A 7096-nucleotide genomic window follows, 5' to 3' on the forward strand; every position below is an offset into this window, starting at 1 on the left:
TGTTGTCTTAAATATTTTTTGCCATATCCCGTGGTATACTGCTGACAACGTCAGAGCAGAGTCGTCTACGTAGATGACCAACGTCACTGCATTGCCGTGTACGTAGGGCCATTCATACGTCCACGCCATGCCCTCATTCTCTAGGCGTGCGCCGGCAGAGGGGAGGGGGAGTAGCGTTCATATTGAAATTCGACCCATTTCCGCGGCGCGTAGCGTTGCAAATTTCGGCAGACGTGATTATGAACGTCTCGTCTACGCATTGCACTTGTCAGCTAAAAATTGTCAAACCTAGTGAATGGCCCTTTAAAAACTGCCTGCATAGAAAAAGCGGAAGGAAGGAGGGAGCGCGAAGCCTCCTCTCTCACTTATAGTATTTTCCTCTGTGGAGATTGAAAATGTTATTCACACGCAACTCACCGGTTCACCGTGAAACCGTCGAAATAAACCATTATGCGCTACTCACTGGCGTAAGCTGCTTCTCCGATATTCACCTAGCTGTAGTTTTTTCTTTTTTGCACCTCGACTGTTCCTGCTACTAGCAGGTATTTTGTAGTAAGCTGCTTTTCCCATATTGTCCTTCCTTTTTTTATTTTTTTGCATCTCGACTGATCCTGCTACTAGCAGGTATATTGGAGGAGCTGCGCACCGCCTTTAGGAAGCAATGGGAGCCCCCCCTCCGAGACAAGTGGGTCCTGGAGATGTATATAACAATTTAGAGTACGTGGTACTCTACGATGGGAGAGCGTAAAGCCGTCCCGTGGGCCTTAGGCCGTGCCGGCAATAATTACGCCGCACTCATTGGCTTTCCGATTGCTAAAGAATCATGGAGCGTTTTACCTACGTTGCGGCAATGTCACCGTAAAAAACCTCTATGCTGGGCCGGGCTTTTAATGGTGTATTCTGCTTATCACTATACAAATTTTTGCTACAATCTAAACGAAACAAACACTGCAAGTATAACATTCATGATTTCATCTAATCCTTTAACTAAGCAAACCACTTCATAAACGGCCTGTTTCAATCCTGCAAGAAATAGACGTATGCTGTCAGTATTCTACGAAAACACGGGGACACCGTGTTCTATGGAACGTGCCATCGAAAATAATGAGATTTCTGGCTTTATTGTGGTAGATACAAGTCAGGCATATCTGCGTGCGTGTGCAATCGTTTTCATTTACGTATAAATTTATAGTGCCTATAGGGAACCAATGCTCAAATTTGCGCAGCGACGACAACGCCGCGCCTGGCTCTGCAATCAAGCGGCGGGGAATTCGAGGATAGGCACGGCCGGGCCATGCAACACTGCACCTGCGCGCGCTCCTTACGGCCTTCTCACCGATCGCGAAAGCAAAGGGAGAGTTTTCGAGTGCGTTTCACCACCCGTTGGTGGTGTGGGTGCCGCGACCCTGATCTTGCATCTCCTGCGCCACGTACACGGCACGAGAGTGTTACTCGATGTGAAACCACGAAATTTGATTCTCGATGGGGGGAAGGGGAGAAGAATTATTGAAGAAGGAGGAGGGGGCAGAGGGGCGATCGTCTCCTTTAAAACAAACAAAGAAACTAATTTTATCAGACTGCTCATCGCATAAGATAGGTATATGCATGCACTCGTAGTTAATACCGGCTGAAACAATAAAAATGCGGAAAAATTGGTTGACGAGGCACAATGCATGAAGCATATATCACTGGCACCGATCAGAGAGAGCGAGACAAACAACGCTGCACTTGCTCTGCAAGCAGAGAGCCCCAAGTACCTTTGACCTTTAATTTCGTTAGGCATTGAGGCCACAGTTAAGAGAGTTCGCATACAGAAAAGATGGGTCGCATTCCATTTGCTATAGCTATTTTCTATTTCTTTATTTTTGCAAATGCACCAGAAGTAGTTTTTGCCTCTTGACAGCTCTTTCAAACACCTACGCGAGTTGTATCTCTAATGGTTGAAAAGAACTGTGTATAGGAATAAAGAAGGTAAAGAAGAGAGAGAGGACTGTTGCTGCTGAATAACCCTTTGGGATGGCATGCCCTAAGAGTAGTCGTGTGCATTGTCAAGGTGTTAAAACCACCTGGAAGCACGAATGCCGGGGACACCAAGCTCTATTGCGTTCCTTCGTACTGCAGCCACATTACTGAAGAATGCGAAGCACGCCACTGCTTACGCTCGCCAGACGCTTGGCCTGAAACTAAAACTCTCTAGTACAAAGCAGTTCTGCGCTTTCCTTCGAGTTCGTAGAAGAAAATGTTTAGAAAGAGAAACTGATAACGTTCCAACTTTCCGGCAAATAAGCAGCTTTTCCGCCCAAGAATTCCGTATGAATTATCTTGTGGCTTAGTGCTACTAGCAATTTGTTGTCACTTTCCCTTTCTGTCTAGCGTGGCTTGCTTGTTTTTTTTTTTTTTTGTGGGATTTGCCCACCGTGGTTGCATTTTCTTCGGTGTTTCCCGAGCGCTAACTATGCAGTGATTTCTCAACTCCAGAAGACGGCCGTGCAGCCTTCAGGACACACTGAACGTACATGGGTATATACTACCTGCGAGATAGTGCATAGCTGTGTTTCGTATTGCTAGTCCCTTTCGGGCAAAACGGCCGGTGTTTCTATTCACCTATTTTCAAGCAATGTTGAGATGTGCGCTAAATGGGAAAAGAATATTGCCAGAGACAAGCTTATCATCAACGACAAGTCCGCGTCGACTGTCTCATGCAGCAGACATTTCGGCAAAGAAGACTATGTGCCCGCGTGCCATATCAGAAAACTTCTCCCCGACTCCACGGTGCTCTCTTCAAGGACTTTCTTTCCCACTTGATCCCATGTGCAAAGAAGCCTCGCAAATATAATATTTCTTGACCTTCACTCCTGCGTCAAACATCAAGAAAGCGAACATCCCCAGGAGATCTAGACATAACATGTCGCGCCATCGCTCGGCGGTGGCCGGTTGCTCCGCTGTAACTGAACGGGAAGCGCACGAAAAAAAAAAAAAAAACATACCTCACGAACGAAACGCGATGGTGAAAACGACTACCGTTTTATGATACTAGGGAACCGCTAGAACATTTCAGGCGTAATTTCAATAACGTGCCTCTAAGTGCCTTCTTTCCCGAAATATCGGAATAGTTTTCCACACAGTCTATGGGAGCGGCCACAATATAGACACACTTTGGCCCCTCTAAACATCGATTGCAAAGCTTACAAAAAAATTTCAGAAACAAATTTCTGCTTTATATTACCATTGAACGTTCTTTCGATTGATACGCTACGTTATATTGTAGCTAAACTTATGTAGCTTCCTGAGAAGTTTTTGTCGACAGCATAGACCACTTTCGTAAATATAAAGCTGGCTTTTCTGCAATGCGTCTTGCATATTGGAGAAGCCAGCTAACAATCAGTATTCAGCGCGTTGCGTTGTTTGCTTATGCTCTGACATAGAAAACGCATACATGCGCAACTAAGACCTCATTTTCACTTAAAAGGACGGCAGGTGCCGCCATTAGATGGGTGGAAATAAGGTCCAGGTAAGCAAACTTTCGGATTACGAAAAAAGCCTATTTGTTGTTTCCATGGGCCACATCTGCATCGGGGTGTTTGAGAACTGCTCGCGACTCTGACAGTCTTTTTCAATGCATTTGCTTTGTCTAGGGTTTTTTTTTCTAACTAAACACCCGTGTAAAAAATTACGATGTTTATGTGCGCTTCACGCACCATATAGAGGGCTAAGGATTGCTGCAGTGAAACTTGAATAGGTCGTGAGTAATATCAATAGGAAACGCCGTATCATGCAAGAATACCTTAAATGTGAAGCATTTCTTGACAAACTTCAGCGACTTTGAGCGCACCTGCCGATCTATTTAGCCGCAAATGGCTTTGTCCTCTCCGGATCATATCGTTCATGAAGTTTGTATCAGAATTGGTGTGGCATAACGTGACTGTACGACGATGATTAATAACAGGTCATATTAAAATCCAGACTTCCTTGAAATGAACACCGTTGTTTTTATACCGTGGTCAAGGTGCTCTAGTGGCCGTTCTGATTACTTTATACAGACCAAATTGGTACGATGATACCTTAGTGCATGACCAACTTAAATGACAGGTATGTATACGAAAATTGTGACGTGCACGTCATGTAACATGACAGATATACCATGCACATGTTGCGTACGTGGCCATTTGGCTAGCTTGACATGGCACATTTGGAGTTGGGTGACGTGACTGTATTACAATTATTGCAGGTGTTAACATGATAATCATGGCATCTATGGGATTTACAACATTATTTACGTGCCATGCTCATGGTGCGCTCACGACCATGTCGACCACTAGCTTGTACAAAAAAATCAATATTGCGTGATATCATGGTAAGACAAACATGTCTTACCATCACGTTTCGACATGGAAAATATCATATGTTATGTAAAACATGACTTACTTCTTGCAGGCTGTTTTGCATTACGCCAGTGGGGTATGTGTAAGCAAAAAAAAAAAAAGCTAAACACGTTACTCGTTACTCAAACAAAAATGAAAGGCATTACCACCCTGCGATACCTACAAAAAAAGATAGCACGTAACCATTACAGTTACCGAAGAAACTAACGGGCGGTTTTCTCTGCCGTTTCTCCGAAATCGAAAGTTTTACTATGTGTCTTTGCTGCAGGATGTCAGATAAGTGTTTGTAAAATCTCCAATTTCTGTTTCGCATAAGCCTTCTAAACTAAACTAGGATTATACCCCAAATGCTCATTTAGTGAGAAATATTTGCACAGATGTACCGAAACATTGCAATGTTTAGTTGCCTGTACAATTACAAGTTCCAGCGATAGCTTCTCACTCAAAGCCTCTTTTCTCAAGGTAACCTTATGCGTAATGCGAGATCCATTAAGCTATCCGAAAAGAAAGCGTCATGAAACTTTCGATAAATTTACGGTAATCGGTCTTTTCCGGTTCATAACAGCACATTAATTCACTCGAGATCACTCCGATATTGTCCACCAGGCGCCATATACAGGCAACTGGAGAGGCCTGCATTGGCGCCTTCCAATATTTACTTTTTTTGAAGTGGGGTGTTTGTACTAGTAAAATATATGTACGAATTTTGTAGAAGTGAAGAAATGCTTTAATGTCATATTCACAAAAAAGTATGTGCGTAAACGTTTTGTATTCATTTCAACCTCTGAAGTTACGACGAAAACTTGCGAGCGTTCCTGTAAAGGTGTTCAAGCTTGAGCCTGTGCTGAGGAGTTCAATAACCAAAAAACATGGCTGCCGTCGGAGAGACAATGAAGCAAAGTTTGTTTTGAAAAGAAGTTCATAAGTCATATGAAATTTGTATGAGCTACAACGCATCAACTATCATGAAATATTTCCTATTTGGACATTTGTCAAAATAATGTTCTGTTCTTTACAAGTTTCAAACAATGTTATTTGCTCTTTGTTGTATATTTCATGCACAATGTGTTCATGGTAATGGTAATATTTTCGTTTTACATCAATCATTATCATGCATAAATATTAAACATCAGTGGTTAATATTTTCTGGCAAATATTTTAAATCAATTCTAAGACAACACTCCGGTACGTTAAACGCACCACATACTTTTGACGTTTGTGACGTCTGCCATGCTCCTTGCATAAGTGGATGTTAATACGGAAAACGAGCGTGACCCATTGAGATTCGTTGTCAACGCTTCAACGTTTGTTGCTCTGGGGGGCCTGTTTTTCTCGACCTTGACTCTTAGAATCAAGGGCGAGAAGAACTGAGAGTCAAGATTAAGTTTTTTTTTATCAATTGATCAATTTGTGGGGTTTAACGTCCCAAAACCACCATATGATTATGAGAGACGCCGTAGTGGAGGGCTCCGGAAGATGTAAACCGAAGAAATATTAGGTGTTCATTGATGACCTTGTCTGCAGTCTTTTCTGAATGACTTGCGCCAAGTTTGGTTTCAGGAAACTGGAGCACCACCACATTTCTCTACCAGCGCGAAGAACTGGTTGGACAGACGTTTTCTACAACAGTGGATTGGGCGATCCAGAGCAATGTTCTGGCTACCAAGATCTCCTGACCTTTCTCCGCTCTACTATTTCCTTTAAGCCATGGTTAAAAATCTAGTTTACGTAATTGGGCCCAGCGATGTTAATCACACAAAGGACAGAATAACATCTGCCTGTGCGAGTATTCCTGCAGAAGTAGTGCGACGAGTCATAGAATCGACGCGAGAGTGGTTCATGCTTGCGTTGCTGCCAAATGCAGATGTTTTGAACACTTTTGGGGGAATTTTTGTGTTTAGAGGCGAAGAGTTTCAATGAGATTTGTGAATGACCGAAATAAGCTTATGTAGCAGTAGGAAATATGCGTAAGCAAGTATAAAAGTGTTTCAGTTATTAGTGGTGAAGTTGTTGCTTTTGATTTCAATTAAAGTTGCAGTACTCGGACATCAGCAGTCACACTATACGCGTAGCCCAGGGAACGACCACGCACGCTTCACTAGTCAATATTACGCACGCACATGACATCCAGATTCTCCGCTCGCACCACTATCTCGGCATGGTACCTGCCAATATATTTAAAGGCCCTGCAGTTGCGTGTTCCGACACTGGTTGCAAGAGATCTTTTATTTTTAATTTCGACGACCAAGAGGACAAGGCTAATTCTTATCACCCATGCTTCCACCTTCTTCAAACACTAAACACCACACGACACATGTGTCACTTTAGGGACGAACTTTCAATGGAATCCAGCGGAGAGTTTCTAAAACTCAGATGCAAGTGCTCCTTTTTCCTATTAACTACTTACAATTTTGTATGCGGCCCTACACCCAATATTGCAGTGTCTATATAATTGCTATTGCAATAAAATAGCGAGAAAAGAAAAAGATATAAAAAGAGTAAGCAATGGAGAAATAGTAGTGAGTGAGACAAAGAAAGAGAAACATTAATAGAAATAGAGAGAAAGATAGAAATAAACAGAGACGAAAAATTCACAAAGAGTGAAAAGGATGAGAGGGAGAAAGAAGGCTACCCAGCTACGCACTTCCTTAAGGCTTGGCACCTTTAGTTTGCAGCTGCCCACCAGCTAGACTGACTCTTTAGCATTGTGCCTC

Source organism: Rhipicephalus microplus, chromosome X (assembly GCF_043290135.1).
Source record: "Rhipicephalus microplus isolate Deutch F79 chromosome X, USDA_Rmic, whole genome shotgun sequence".
Classification (NCBI taxonomy): Eukaryota; Metazoa; Arthropoda; class Arachnida; order Ixodida; family Ixodidae; genus Rhipicephalus; species Rhipicephalus microplus.